The sequence below is a fragment of the Wolffia australiana genome, chromosome 1 (genome assembly GCF_029677425.1).
Source record: "Wolffia australiana isolate 7733 chromosome 1, ASM2967742v1".
In the NCBI taxonomy this organism is placed as follows: Eukaryota; Viridiplantae; Streptophyta; class Magnoliopsida; order Alismatales; family Araceae; genus Wolffia; species Wolffia australiana.
Genome location: NC_135835.1, coordinates 7,073,224 through 7,088,890, shown reverse-complemented (window position 1 = coordinate 7,088,890; position 15,667 = coordinate 7,073,224). Strand labels below are relative to the sequence as shown.

The 15,667-nt window shown below is 47.5% G+C and overlaps 1 pseudogene; it reads left to right on the top strand.

Moving 5' to 3' along the window:
* Positions 1-1,102: 1,102 nt before the first annotated feature.
* On the top strand, positions 1,103-1,189 carry LOC144714364 (small nucleolar RNA R71; annotated as a pseudogene).
* Positions 1,190-15,667: the final 14,478 nt, after the last annotated feature.

Here is a 15,667-nt window from a genome sequence, read left to right as displayed (position 1 = left end):
TTTTAAAATTTTCTAGCAACCTATTTTCATAGTCAAGGACAGGTTTTATTCTCTTTAGGGCAGAGGGATAAGGAACGTCATGAGTATGGGTAGAAGATAGAGGCTCCTTCGCATAAGAAGGTTCCTCTTCCTCTCTACTTTGCTCATGTTCCTTCCTTGATGTCTCTGCAGAATTCTGGTAAGGGTCCTGAAGTTCTCTTCCACTTCTCAGTTTTAAGATTGCTAGAACTTCAGGATCTTCCTTATTCATCTCATCATGAATGGAATGCTGTACATGGTGTAGATTGCATGGATTTATCATGGTTTTAGTAGGGAACTACTAGATGTGCAGTTAGGTTCTAATTGTGTACCTTGAGGTTCAGCAGTTCCTAGATTTAGGCTTTCCAGCAGCTTTCTCATCTGTTCCTGTGATTCCAACATTTGCCTTGTTTGGAACTCCATCATCACCTGCATCTGCATCTCCATTTCCGCTCTCAATTTCTGATTCTGCTTCTCTATCATGTCGGAAATAACCGGGGTTAGTGTAGAAAAATCAAGTTGAGTTTGAGAGGGAACCTGGTACTACTGCTGAGGTCTAGGTTGGAACTGCTGCTTCTGCTGAAATTGGGACTGAAATGCAGGCTTGTTCCCTTGGTGGAAGCTCTCTCCATTTTGAAAGCTAGTCTTCTTTTGTCCATCCCATGGTTGTTGTTGGTTGAATGCTTTCACCTCCTCTTCCATGGACTGACAAGCTCCATCTTCATGATCTCTACTGAAACAGAGAGAGCAAATTTTAGCTTTAATTTTTGGGGAATGGTTAAGGAAAATATTTCTCAACGTGGAGGTGAGCTCCTCCAATTTCTGGTTTGTTTCCTTAAGGCCTGCTTGCAGCTCCACCTCCTTTGCATTGACTTGCAGCACTCCTGCCCTCTTTGGTTGCAGATTTCTCCCATTCTGGTTTGCTCCGATTTCCTGCAGGTCAGTTTCTGCAACTCTCTCCAAAATGTCAAACACCTCGTCCTCATATGCAGTGTAAAATGTGCCACCGGTGGCTAAATTGACCTTATTTTTCATGAAATCTGACATAGATTCATAAAAAATTTGGGCTAATTGACACTGCTCAATTCCATGATGAGGGCATTTCCTCAACAGGTCATTGAACCTCTCCCAAGCTTCACTAAATGCCTCACCCTTCTATAGAAATGAGTCTTGGAGAGAGGGTAAAATTTCTGTAGAAGTTTTCCTTGCATCTCTTCCCAAGAGTTGAAGGTGATTCCTAAATTACGATACCATGAGAAGGCTTTATCTTTTAAAGTCAAAGGAAAATATTTCATTTTAAAATCTCTGTAGATAAACCTGGAACATTTTGGGAAGAGCATCTAATATGGAAATCATCTAGAAACTCCAAGGGATTTTGTGCAGACAATCCATTAAATTCAGGTAAGGATTGTATCAATGCATTGTCATACCTGAACATGATACCCTCACCTATGTTCATATTTACATCCGTTTGCCTCAAGCTTCCGGAGGGTGTTGATCTGTCCAACATGGTTCTTGTTCTCTCATGCTGTTGATGTCCTTCTTCTGCCATGTTTTCCTGCTGATTTTCTGGTTGTGTGACTGTAGATTCTGGAGTGGAGTCTCGCGCAGCGTTCTCTACAGATCTCTCTCTGGCTTTGGACCTTGTCACTACCATAGACTTCAGAAGTATGTTAGAAGGACAACAAGCTGAGGATTTTCCACTCGTCCAGCTTTACGAAAATGAACCAACAATGACTGAAAAGAAAATAAAAAATTGCTATTGTAAAACCGTGCTCCCCGGCAACGGCGCCAGTTGATAAGCTCAATTTATGGTGTATTTTACTAGTTATTGACTGGTAAATCGTGTGAGGAATTGACCTATGCAAAAATATTTATAACCTCACAGCCTTAGGGCGAGTAAGGTGTCAATCCACAGGGAGCAGGTAAAACGATATCAATTCTTTTTCAACTCAGTTTCCACGTTTGGATTTCAATATTCAAGTGTAAAGATAGGCTAAATAATCTTCAGTATAATCCTGTAGTGTATTCTTTATAAAATCTAACTAAGCATAATCATCAGTAAAGAATTTCTTTACTGAACGGTTCACCCCTGCCCTTTGGGGCAAATGAACAAATACCCTGCGGGTGTATCTGCACGCGGGCTGCCTGTGTGCGAGCAGCGCTGCTCGGCGTCTGCATGCGGGGCTGCTTGCGTGCGGGCTGTCGCCTGTGCGCAGGCGGCTACCTGCGCACGGGCGTGCGAGCTCGCCGCACAGCGTCTGCGCGGGTGGGCTGCCTGCGTGTGAGCTGTCGCCTGTGCGCAGGCGGCTACTTGCGCGCGGACGTGCGAGCTCGCCGCTCAGCGTCTGCACGAGCGGGCTGCCTGCGTGCGGGCTGCTCCCTATGCGCAGGCGCCAACCTGCGCACGGGCGTGCAAGCTCGCCGCTCAGCGTCTGCGCCTGTGGGCTGCCTGCGTGCGGGCTGCTGCCTGTGCGCAGGCGGCTACCTGCGCGCGGGCGTGCGAGCTCGCCTATGCACGTGTGTGGCTGCTGGCAGCTCCGGTTGTGTGCAGCTCGGCTGCGCGCGACCCAGGGTGCTGGCGGCTTACGGCGTGCACAGCCCTACTGCGCGTGGCCTTGGCTGTTGGCGGCCAAGGTTGTCCACAGCCTGGCTGATCCTACAGGATGAAGAACTCAAGTGGGATTGCTATGGGAGACTGTGAACTTGAGAAAATGAAAGGAAGACAGGTTTGAACAAACAATCAACTCGAAATCAAACTAGAACAGAGAACAATCTTTTCCAGAACGACTGGAAACATTGCCGAGTACCTTCCAATCCCAAATTTGATTGTCTTAGAAGAGAGGAGAAGACCAGAACTGAAACTAGAACCCTCACACCACCTGGTATCACACCCCTTTCGGCGAGATGATGATCGTCGTGCTCCAGCTATTCCTCAGCTTGCTTCTCTCCCAGCTCCAAGGCTCATCAACTCTTCGAGGGTGCAGAACTCTTCTCCGCCAAGCCCTAGCCTGTTCAGTTGGAAACTTTTGACAACCTAAAATGAACCCTCAAGAGGCTATTTATAGGTTTCTCTCAATTATGCTTCTTGGAGTTTTTTAGGGCTTTTTCTTCCTTATAGTTTTTCGCCAGCTCCTCTTAGTCAAGTACATTTTTCTTGGTGCTTGATCCATATCTGAACTCATTAAATCCAATAAGTGAGATCTAATCCACTTGATTCAAAGAATCAAGTGGGGTTAGTAAGTAGGAAAATAATGTACATGAGATATAACCGATACGGATTAAATGAATGCAAATGATACTTTAATGCTCAAGAAATCCTTAATAATTGATGGCATATTGAGAGTCATCAGCCGGTAGCGCGCTTATTTATTGATGAGATTGTCCGCTAACATGGAGGACCACAATTGATCGTTTCAAATCGCAATGTACATGTCACTAGTTGTTTCTCGAAGACCTTATGGGTCCTCATTTGAATTAAGCTCAAATTCTCTACAGCCTATGATCCACGGACGAACGTGCAGACTAAGGTAGTGAACTGGAGTATAGGAAATCTGCTCTGCTCTATCACGGGGGATAACCTCTCCACCTGCAATCATGTCCTTACTCGCACAAAGTTTGTCTTCAACTCATCCTTGAACTGCACCATTGGCCGCACGTCATTCGAGAACATATATGGCCAGGTACCTCGTAAGCCATTAGACCATATTCAAGTAGAACCGCATTCTAGAGTGTGTGAAGATGACATTGTATTTGTACAGCATATTAGGGACATGCATCATGACATTCATATTTGCATCGCGATGTAAAATGAGTAAGTACAAGGTCGCCGCTAATGTGGGTTGTAGGTGATGAGGGACCATCTCACCATCAACACGGGACGACGCCAGCAACCCCACTGAGCGGCTCAAGCCGATGCCCGTGACACGTCGTTCAAGTACTCCGCGTGATGATGGAGCCACACGTGTTTTCCATTTATTTATTTTCATTGTAATTTCTTCGCCAAACTATGGACTAGGCCTATCGTGTTTTGGCCTTGTCCATTTTGAACATTTTATTTTTCATCATTTTCAGAGAACCGCTCGTATCGAGACGGTTCCCTCCAGTTACGCTCAATTGGGCATGCCTCGGCCCTATATAAGGACGCCATACCAAAGAGGACAGACAGAATGGAAAAATTGAAATCAAGTGAAGTTTTTTTTCTCCTTGTCTAAGTTTTCCTTCCTAGCCTAGCCGTATATAGCTTGGGTCAGATTGTGGGATAATGGCCCTTCCCACAACACCAGTTTATGTGGATCGCTGCCTTTTGTTGATCATTGTACATTGGAAGTCTTTCACACCGCATAGGATTACTTGATGGCTCATGAATCATAACACATCCTCCAAGTGCCATCCTTCTTGGGCGCTAATAGTGCCGGTACTGCGCAAGGGCTAAGGCTTTCCCAAATCAAGCCTTTAGCCAACAAATCCTTCACCTGGCTAATAACTCCTCATACTTAACCGGATCCATCCGGTAGTGTGGGAGGTTGGGGAGGGTTGCTCCCGGGACCAAGTCGATGGCGTGCTGGATGTTCCGTAGGGGTGGGAGCTCGTTCGGCAACTCCGCGGGGAACATGTCCACATACTCGTCGAGGAGCCTGATGACCTCCGGTGCTGGGTTCTCGTCACCTGAATTGGTGACTCCGTCCGATAAGGTCATAGCATAGCACAAGGGAGTGAGTTCACGATCGTGCTCCAGCTCTCGCTGGAAGATGCAGCCATTGGTGATAATGGCGGGTGGTGTAGCGCGCGATGGGGCCGTCGCAGACTGAGTGGGTAACAACGGTAATCGTACCAATGGGTACCAAATCAGTCGTCGCCCACCGTAGATGAAAGAGCACGTGTTGGACCTTCCTGCCAACAGAACATCATGGTCATATAACCACGGTCGACCGAGTATAATACTATCAATTTTCATTGGTAGTACATCGCATAACACCTTTTCGTCGTACGTACTCATCTTCAAGAGTACGTAACACTGCATCTTCACTGGGATCGTAGATGCGTCGATCCATGACACATTGTATGGAGTAGGGTGCGATGTCATGGGTAACCCAAGGCGTGTGGCCCTATCCTTAGAAATCCAGTTGATGCAGCTCCCACTATCGACCATCAACTTATACGTACGCCCACCAATTTTGACATCCATGTAGAAGATGGACGTGCGCTGAGCAACGTCAATGGGTCGGGTTGTCGCCGTAGCGGTAGTGGGTGTAGGGGCCGCTCGAGCGGCTTTGTTGGGGCTCCTCATCTCGGTGGTTTCCTACTGAATTCCCAAAGTGGCAATGGGATGCGTCAAGGGTGGAATGATCAGCGTGATCTGGATATACCCAAGTGAATCATCTACGTCCTCATCATCAAGGCATTCGGCCGGATACTCATCCACCTCGAGGTCATCTTCGGGCTGTTCTCCCACCGGGTTCCCATGTATGTCCATGACGACAAGGGTGGGGCAGTCGGTCCGTCGATGCCCAAATCCCTTACACTTAAAGCACTAGATGGGCTCTCGTGGGGCATTCAGAGCCCTAGAAGTGGATATCGTTGAGGGTGTGGGAGGTGCTGGCGTCGGGACCGGTGTCGTCGTAGGAGCAGCCGAGCGGTGGACTGTCATGCTTCCTCGGTTCCAAGATGATGAAGTTCACGTAGCTGAGGAAGTCGTCGTCATCTGAGTAGCTTGAGGTGCGGCAGGGGTGGAAGGCACGACATCGTCATGGCTAAGCTCGTCGCTCTCTACGACGCCGTAGGCAAGGTCCACGGTCGGAGGGTTCTGTGATAAATCCAAAATGATAGTAATATATATGTGCAATTTCAGCTAATTAATGTACTTCTTTATCTTTATCTGGATATATTATCAACATTTATGTTAAGTTGTGAAACATCATGAAACAAAATCACCTTTTTCTAATTTGGAGTTAATTATTATCATTTGTGGGACTAACCCCACTTAACTCAATGAGTTAAGTGGAATGAATCTCACTCTCTTCTTAGTTTACGTGGAAGATGCAGGAATTAGGTGAAACTTTCATGAATAAAGGGGATAATTAAATGAAGAGGAAGCTATTTGGACCAGAGGAGCAGGCTCAGCCACAACCCTGGGCCAAGAAAGAAGGCCCAAAGCAAGACAATTGGCTCTAGTCTAAAGGCCCACTAAGGAAGCTCCACTAAGCCCACTATGAGAGGCATGTTGGGCCAAAGAAAGGAGGGCAAGGGGAAGGTCCAGTCATGATTATTTATGAATATTTCAGGGGCTTAAATGATGATTGGAGGACAACCTTGGACGTGGATCCAAGCCAGAGAAGAAGATCCAGCCATTCAATCCACAAAACATCCAAGGGTGGAGACTTAAAGATAGCACCTTTAATGCTAATTAAGGAAAGAAGCCTTGAACGTCCAGGGGGTATTTCAAAGGTCTCAATGCTGATTGGAGGACCCTAATGGACGTTGATCATGACCCTGAAAAGAAGATCTGGCCATCCATTGTATTCAAAATCCAATGGCTCTCCTTTGCTCTCTCTCCCTATATAAACCCCTTCACCCTATTGTAAAATTCATCTTGTGATTCAATCCAAAGTAATGTTTGGTGGCCTAAGTGCAATTGAGTCATAGATCCATTCACCTCAGAGAGTGCCAGGCTGAGCAGGAAGCATCCAGGGCTGAAGAAGCTGGTGGAAAGGAGAAGAAGAAGTCCCTTGGACCTTAGCGGGTGTGACAAAGAGGTTACCTTCTTATTTCTCCTTTTTCATTCTTTTATGTTCATCTTTTGTCTTTTGCTTGGATCAGCTAGCCAATATCCAGAGGGTTCCAGTGCATCCAACCACGCTCTAAAATTCGTTCTAGAACTCATTCTAGAGTGATTTTAGTACAGTCCATTTTTTCTCTCTCCTCCACCAAGGCACCTTCCCCATTTGGCATCCGGACTTAGCCAAATTTTGACTAAGTCCAGAGCGCCAAACTGTTTCATTTCCTATTTTGTTTTAGCTTTCAAATACTCCTAAAAAATACAAAAAAAATTATTTTCTGCCTATTAATATTATTATAATATTATAATAATATTTTATTTTTCTTTGTTATATATTTTTATTTCATTAGTTATTTATCTTCATATGTAGTAAACCTACCTCTAAAATTATTAAATAATAGATAACTAAAGCACAAATTCCTGAGAAAAAAAACCCTTGCTCCCTGTGGATCGACCCTTACTCTCCCTACGCTAGTAAGGTTATTGTAAATTTTTGTTGTTTTAATTCGGATAAACCAACGACACTAATTAGTGAAGTTAACTGATCTCTAATTACCCCAAAATCTGAATTATCATTCTGCTCTAATACCCGTGCTTCTATGTCAGGTCGGAGCCCGTGGACAAAGAATGCAATCTGAATTTGTGGACTTTCCACATATTTGCGAAGCATCCTATACTCCTCGAAATCCTCAATGTACTCGGTGACCTTGCGCTTTCTTTGTTTAAGGTCCATTCAATTTAGTAGGAGACGAGTCATGTAAAGCTTAGGGATATACTTATCCTTGAGCTTTCGTGACATCACGTCCCATGTGAAAGCTTAGGTCTCCTCGACGTCGGGTGGCTTCCTTCTCGTTCTTCCAAAAAATTTTGGCTTGGCCTCCTAGGCGAGCCTCGGCGTACGACACGCATAAGTCATCGTCCATGTCATAGCATTGGAAATAAGTTTCCAAGTCTGACTCCCAATCCGTGTAGTCCTTCGGGTTTTGTGACCCTTCAAAGATAGGAATTTCTATTCGAACACTCTTTTGGATCATAGCGCGATGCGCCTCTCTCCGTCGCTCACGTTCGTCCTCGGGGTGACGAGCTGGTGGTCGACGGGGTGCGTCTCGCTGATAGACATGATCTTGTGGCTCCGGAAAATGCGCAACTCAGTGAGGTGCCTGGGGGTAGTGTGGACGCTCCTCTGGGTATCCATAGTGGTGGTTGTGTCTCGGCGGTGCCGGGGGAGGCGCTGGATAGGCATAGTCTGGATGGGGCAGGTATGTGTTCGGCCTCCTTGGTCAAGTAAGATCATCCGGTGGGTACTCCTGAGGTGGTGCGTAATGATACTCGGTGGGGAATCTAGGCGCCACTCGAGGTGACAGCGAGGGCTCCTCATAATGGGTTGGTGGCGGTGCGAGTGCTGACCCGTAATAGAGTGGGTGGGCGGAGCTACCACCATACGTGGCAACCTCCGGTCGACGTGTAGTGGGTGGGTGTCGTGGGCTACCTGGTATGGATGAGTAGTGGGAAGCGTTCACTACCGGTATCCTGTTAGGGTTATGGGCCATCTCATGGGAATGCCCATGATGATCAAGATGCCGAGAACTCCTATTCTTGGGTGGGTAATAGTTCCTATCCGGTGGGTAGGAACGATCATCATAATATCGTGGTGCAGGATACTCTTCCCGGGGGGTAGGAGTTCTTCGTTGTTCCCCGTAGTCGTTCTCCCATTCTTCTCGATGAGTGTAGCGGGGTAGAGGTGCCGCGGGGTCCTGTGGTCGGTGCGTTGGGACGGGAAGGTCTGGCATCGGGGCCTTGCTGGGGCGTTGGGAAACCTCGCTGGCCGAGGGGTCACCATAAGGCTCATTCACCGAGGCCCTACGAGTAGGTGCCGGGGTGACGGAACGCCGATCTTCGGAAGCTCGTGGTGCTGGTAGCGCCGTTCCATCGAGCGGCATCGAAACCCAATGAACGGGTTCCCTAGGTGACGGCGGAGGATGTAGAGCTACCTCTCTCTCCAAATGATCTACATGAAACGGATCACCTAATGGATCTTAGAGTAGAAGATCCCCTATGACGAGATCATTATCATAATCTTCGTCTTGTTCAGCTAGGTCGGGATTCCGACACGGGGCTCGCGTGCGAACCATCTTATGGTCAACAATCCACCAATAAAAGTGCTACGGGTATGCAAGTGATGAATGCAATGAAATGACGTGTATAAATCTCAATGAATTTCGAGATATGGCAGATGGTAATTCAATAAAATTTCAAAAGATATTCTACCGACCGTGTTAGGTGGAACTAACACGACTGGCTCTGATACCAATATGATGTAATACGATGAGCGTGCCGGGATCGGACGGCTCGTATTACGTTAGAGGATAAAGATGAGTGGATTCGTAATTAGTGTGAAATGAATGCCAGTTGAGAAAACCACTTTAGTGAGCAAATGAGACGTATTCCGAAGAGGGAGGATGATCAACATCGTCCACTAAGAAGAGATATTGATCGGATTAGACTCCTGATGTCCCGTGGGACCAACTACGACGGCTAAGGAGTAAGGGGCGTTTGATGGCCCAACAGAGTTCAACGCCTAAGTCAAGGACTAAACCCTTTACTGCAAGAGAAACCTATCACTCGACTAAGGTGGCTATCCTATCGATAAGATTGTGAAAACCTGGCAGAGAACGAGATAGTGAAAGACGGTACTACAAGACGTAATGATATTGGAATTAATGGAGGGGAGACGAATCGGTACCTGATTGTCGACGTCCACAGAGTGAGGCAGGACTCAGGTGAGTGAGGCCGTCAACAATCTCCCATATTGGCGTGTATCGGTGGTGGAGGTCCACAGCCTCGGAGGATGAGAGGGCGGCTAGTTGGCCGCGGTGCCAAGGCACGGGGCGGATTGTGACAAGTGGGCGTGAGCGGTCGACAGGGCCGGCGGCGCGCAGGAAGCAACGGCGCTGGCCCGCGGTTGCAGACAGTGGGGTTCCAATGGGCGAGGGTGCTGGCGTGCGCGCGCAGGCACGGTGCGGGCATAGGCACGTGCGGGCACGGCATGGTGGGCTGCGGGGCCACGAGCAGGGCGCACACTGGACGTGCATGGGGCGTGCGCGGGATTTTCCACGGGCCGGGGCATGTTCACGCGCCGGGGTTGTGCACAGGTGCGAGTTGCCAAGAGCGCGCACAGGCGCTCACAGACGCAGGACCGCGCGTGGGCACGATAGGCGCAAGGGCGCGCGCGGGGCGCGCGAGGACGTAGGGCCTCGCGGGGCATGGGACTGCGCGGGCGTGGGGCCGCACATGGGCTGGGGCGCATGTAGGCTACGGGGCGGCGGAGTGTCGGTAACGCAGAGGACGATGGCGGTGCGGCACGGCAGTAGAGCACCGGTGATGGCAGAATGCAGGGTGACGACCTTACAAGAAAAGTGTTTCTTGAAGGATAACCACCTCAAGATGCTCCGAAAGAAGACGGCGGGTTCTTGATACGATGACGAAATCTGGTTGGCCGATGGCTGGATCTTGATGGAAGGTGATGACGACGCTCCTTGAACCTTGTGAGCACCTTCGGAGTGGTCTCGACGAAGGGATCTTCTGCCTTCAAGAAATGACGAATCTTGAATCTTTAGGCGACCCAGAGTAATCTCGACGGGTTGATGGGACATGTCGCAACGGAGTGATCTTGACGTGACAGCGAGGGCTCTAACCTTGGAGTGTTCTCAACATGGCGAGGATAGGCACTCCTCTCTATACTCTAGCTACGATAAGGTGGAGAGTAATTTGGAATTTTCTTCAACAAATGCCTCAACCTTCACTTGGGAATGCTATCCACTTATATAATGAGGATAGGTGCTAAGTGAGATTGTGGAGAGGACGAACCGTTGGGAGACGTGGTTCGGCCTCTCTTTAACGGTTACAATAAAAGGAAAACGTAATGCGGATGAGGCCCAAAACACCAGCCCAATCTGTAAGATCTAAGAACAAAAACAAAACAAAGACAAAACAAATAAAAGATAAAGATGAGATGTTTACGCGGAGTACTTAAACCCCGGGTGGCGAGCATCAGCTCGAGCAGCTCGGCGTGGCTGGAGTCGTCCCGTCTTGGCGTCAGCTGGATGGTCCCCCATCAGCCCCCCTCCTGTGTGTGTACGCGTCTCCCCCATGGGAGTTTTGTGTTTTTACACTTTTGCTTTTGTTTACACCTTTGACGGGGGGAAGCCATGCATGGTTTTTTCCCCTTATAGGACCCTTTAGATGGGAAGCCCATGACAAGGTCAAAAAAGGATAGTATTGGCATGCATTGATCTTACATCTCCTGAAATTCAGCTCAACGCTGCCAAAAACTCTCATTTTAAACAATAATTAGTTCAAGCCTTAAACTTTTTCCAATGATTAAAAAGCTCACCTTTTCTACAGAATTTGGGGTTTCCATCAATGCTCTTACATATTTTTAATAGTTACATAGTTTGGGATTTTTGTTTAAAGGATTTCAGGTATATTTCTAAACCCCACTAGACATAATGAGTCAAGTGAGATATGAATCTAACAATTTCCCTAGTAAAATTTTTAGTTGAAAGGTTGACTTTTGGTGGTCATAAAATTACAAAATTTTATGAGGTGAAGACATGAGTCTTAAATCTTGGGACAAAGTTTTAGATCAAAAGGAGCTATGAAGAAAATGATGCATCCTAATTAGTGGAGCTGACTCAACTAGTAGGCCTATTGTGAAAGACCTTGAAGAAAATGTTTTAGAAGGTATCTGGAGGATTTGTGACGTAACACGACAAACAGAATAGATGCACCGTGTAGTGTTTAGAGATTAAGCTCTAGAATACAAAGAAATGATGTGAAAATATAACACAGATGATTGTTTTTAGAAAATTTAAACAAGAAATACAACAATCGTCTAAAGACGAGAGTGGTAGATCAATTAAGAGACGCATGACGGGTTTAGTCACAATCGAGCTCCCAATGATCCATGTATCCAGTTAGACAGGACCGACATGGTAAGGGATGTTCTCGTCTGAGAGCGTCCACATCGTCTACGTAGACAATCAGATCCGATACCGTTAATTAAAGTTTCTAACACAATTAGGGTGGCTACTAATTCACTCAAGGACAATGAGCAATTTGGAGACGACACTAAGGGAGATAATATAACTGAAAAAAGAGGGGAGTGAATGGACCTGTAGGTTGTGTTCCAAGAGCTCGTGGAGATATTTCGTTGTTGTCGATGATGGAAATTAGTTTTGTAGAAACTGGTCGATTTTCCACAATCAATCAAAATCAACCAGTGATGGGCGGGGTTGATATCTCGTAGAGGGTGGACTCCAGAACAAGCAAACCAATTGGAGCCTGCTGCGTTCGTGGAAGGAACAAATGTCTTCAGCGTCCAATGAACTTTCTGTTTTTTCAATCCTAGTGGCAACGGTGGACAAAAAAAAGATTCAGCATATCTACGGCATCGCTAATGCTTGGCCAATTCAATACAAGGCAGTTTTGGACTACCAAGTTCTTCTTTCAGTATCTCAAACACCACGAAACACCGTTGAAGGGTGAAATTCAAACAATACCTCCTAATTCCAATTAGGATTTTCTGATAATCTTATACTGTCAGCATTGAACGTTTGTGGTAAATATTGAATCAGTCTTGCGATGGCAGGATGAATCACCCAACAACAATGGCATTGAATCTCACCCAAATCGTTGAGGTTGGTTGGCGAGGGGTGAAATCAACAAACGAGAACTTTGGTCGGGTGACAATCGACCTGTGGAGAGATTTTTTTCATTTACAATTCAAGGACGATTTGACCAAATTACAATTGACGTATGAGGAAAATTCCAATTGACGTATGAAGAGAAATAACCAAATCGATGGATTGGGGAGGCTGCGTCGTCGTTTCTGGCAGTACGCCTGAAGGAATCCTTCCACGGCAGAATGATGGCTTAATGTCGTCTTTGATTGTTGACGGTGAACAAGGGACAAAAAGAATTGAATTCAACAACACCACACAATTCCTTCTCCTTCAACAATCCCTGACTCTTCTTCACTCGAGTCTTCTTTTCAAGAAACAATGATGGCCATGAGGGATTATTCTTCTACTACAGTATCTTCTTCCTCTTCATCGAGAAAACACCATGAACGATAATAAAAAAAGAAATAACTGCTGCCCAAATGGGTTCGGGTATTCTTCAACACAACATGCACTTCTTCTTCTTCTAGAAACAAGCACCATGAACAACACCAAGAAAATAACTGGCAACAAAAATGAAAAAAATGAGATCTGATTCTTCCAATTGACCAAAACCTACCAACTTCCACTGCTCCCTCTTCTTAAAAGGTGGGGGAAGTGACAGTTATGATTGGTCTTCCAATTGGGCTCCCTTTAAGGGGAAGCCCTGTTGGGCCTCCCCTTAAAAAGGGATTCTTTAGGGGGGAGAAGAAGCCCATTTAGGATTTCCTCCCCCTAAAGATGACAATTAAACACGAACTAAAATAAACACGAACGACAGGGGAGGGCGGTACTCGCGCAGGAGGGCCTCCTACAATAAAAAAAAATGACGAAAATAAAAAGATGAGGAAGACGTTTTGGCACCCTCCAAGGCAACGCGATGGCTGCTTCAAGCTTGATGGGAGAAATGTTGATTCTTCACGTCGGCTCTGTGGTGCAGGACCACGTCCGAGACGAGGTCCGGCCGTCACCGAGGGAAGACACTCATTGTCGGGATCGCGTCGGTGCACGACGAATACTCGAGGGGGTTCGTCGGGCACGGGTCACCTACGAGGAAGACCTACAATGAAATGATTGGGCAGGGGTGTTGTACGTGCAGCTGCCGACGAACAGAGAGAAGCTGACATCCGGGGGGTCAACGGGGTCACCCGGAGACGGGTAAGTGGACCTTCTGACCCTCGTCCAGATGGACGAGGTTGCTACAGCGCCGGACGAGAGGACTCCCGCCCGGTTTTGCTCGCATGTAGCGGGCGAACCGACTCGTTCCAAAACCAGGAGAGACACTCAATAAGTCGTGATTTTCACTCGTCCTGTCACACTCACCTATGACTTACCCGAGCACGGTGGAGGCAAACGAAAGATATACTACAAGAAATAAGAGACAAGAGCAGGGCGGTGTACCTTGTCGTCGACGCGGGCCTCGTCTTGGCGGGTCACAGAGGGTTACGAGGAAGCCGCAGGCAGGCGGGGCGGCCAGGAGACCGGGACGGAAGCAGCGACAGGCGCTGCATGAGCTGGTGTGATGGCGGGCACGACGACGGCAGGCGCGGTGCACGGAGGGCCCAAGGCGTGGCGCAAGGAGTCGCGCGGGCGGGCGGACAGTGTGGGCGGCAAAAGGGCCCGGGCCGTTGGTGTAGGCTGTTCGGTCGGACGACAACAGCGTGGCAGCAGGCTGCAGGTAGTAATGACTCTCATTATGTCATTAATTATTATGAATTTTTTGAGCATCAAAGTGTCGTTTGTATACATTTAGTCCATATCGGTCATACTTCATGAGCATTATTTTCTTACTTACTAACCCCATTTAATTCTTTGAATCAAGTGGATTAGATCTCACTAATTAGACTTAATGAGTTCAGATGTGGATTAAGCATAAAGGAAAATGCATTTGACCAAGAGGAGCTGGCAAAAATCCTGAAGAAGAAAAAGCCCTAAAAATCCCCAAGAGGCACAGATGAGAGAAACCTATAAATAGCCTCTTGATAGTTGATTTTAGGTTGTCCAGAAATTCTGTCAAAACAGGCTAGGGCTTGGAGAAGAAGGAGTTCTGCAGACCCTTCAAGAGCTAATGAGCATTGGAGCTGGAGAGAAGGAGCAAGCTGAGGAGTAGCTTGGGCTGGACGACCTCTACCTCGCCGCAAGGACCGTGACACAAGGTGGGGTGACTGCCCAAGTTTCAGTACAGTGTTATTCTCTCCATTTCAGACGATCTAGGTTGGGTTAGAAGATTCACACCAGTGATCTTCCAACGATTCCAACTGACATTGCTTCTGTTTAGTGATTTCAAGTTTTCAGTTTGTTCAAATCGTTCTCCTTCTCGCTTACCCCAAAAATCCACGGTTTTTCCTATCAATCGAGCTTGAAATCCTCACCAGACCGCCAACGACCAAGGTCGCAGCCTAGGTAACCAGCAGCCCAGGCTGCCAGCAGCATTAGCCGCCGGCAGCCAAAGCCGCCAGCAGCATAAGCGCTAGCAGCACAGGCCTCCAGCGGAGTTGCGCACAGCCCGCGCGCAGCAGACGCCGCGCGCAGGCAGAAGCCCGCACGCAGACGCTGCGCGCTACTGCGTAGCACGCAGGCGCGCCCGCGCACAAGCATTTGCATGCGCGCAGATGTCGTGTGCTGCTGCGTAGCACGCAGGCACGCAGGCTTGCCTGCGCGCAAGCAGCAGTCGTGCGCAAGCGCTGCGCCGCGAGCAAACCCTCCCTGCGCGCAGGCAATAGCCCGCACGTAGTAGGATTTGCGCGCAAACTGCGCCCTTGCGTAGGCACTCTTGCAGACACGAACACCCGCTACGTGTTTGTGATATTGCCCAACAGTAGGATTAAGTCTAGCAGTGAAGAAGATCTTTGCTGAAGATTCTGCTGAACTGAAATTCTTAAAGAATACTCTATAGATTTTACTGAAGATAATTTAGCCTATCTTTATACCTGAATATAGAAATCTAAAAATACAAATCGAAAAGAAAAGTAATTATTGCTTTTTATCTGCTCCCTGTGGATCGACACCTTACTTGGCATAAGGCTGTGAGGTTAAAAATATTGTTGCATAAGCTCTGATCCTCACACGATTAACCAGTCAATAAGCAGTAAAAACATCCATATTTTTAGCTTATCAGGTAGCAGCTCCACGAGGCCGGGGCACGCAGCAG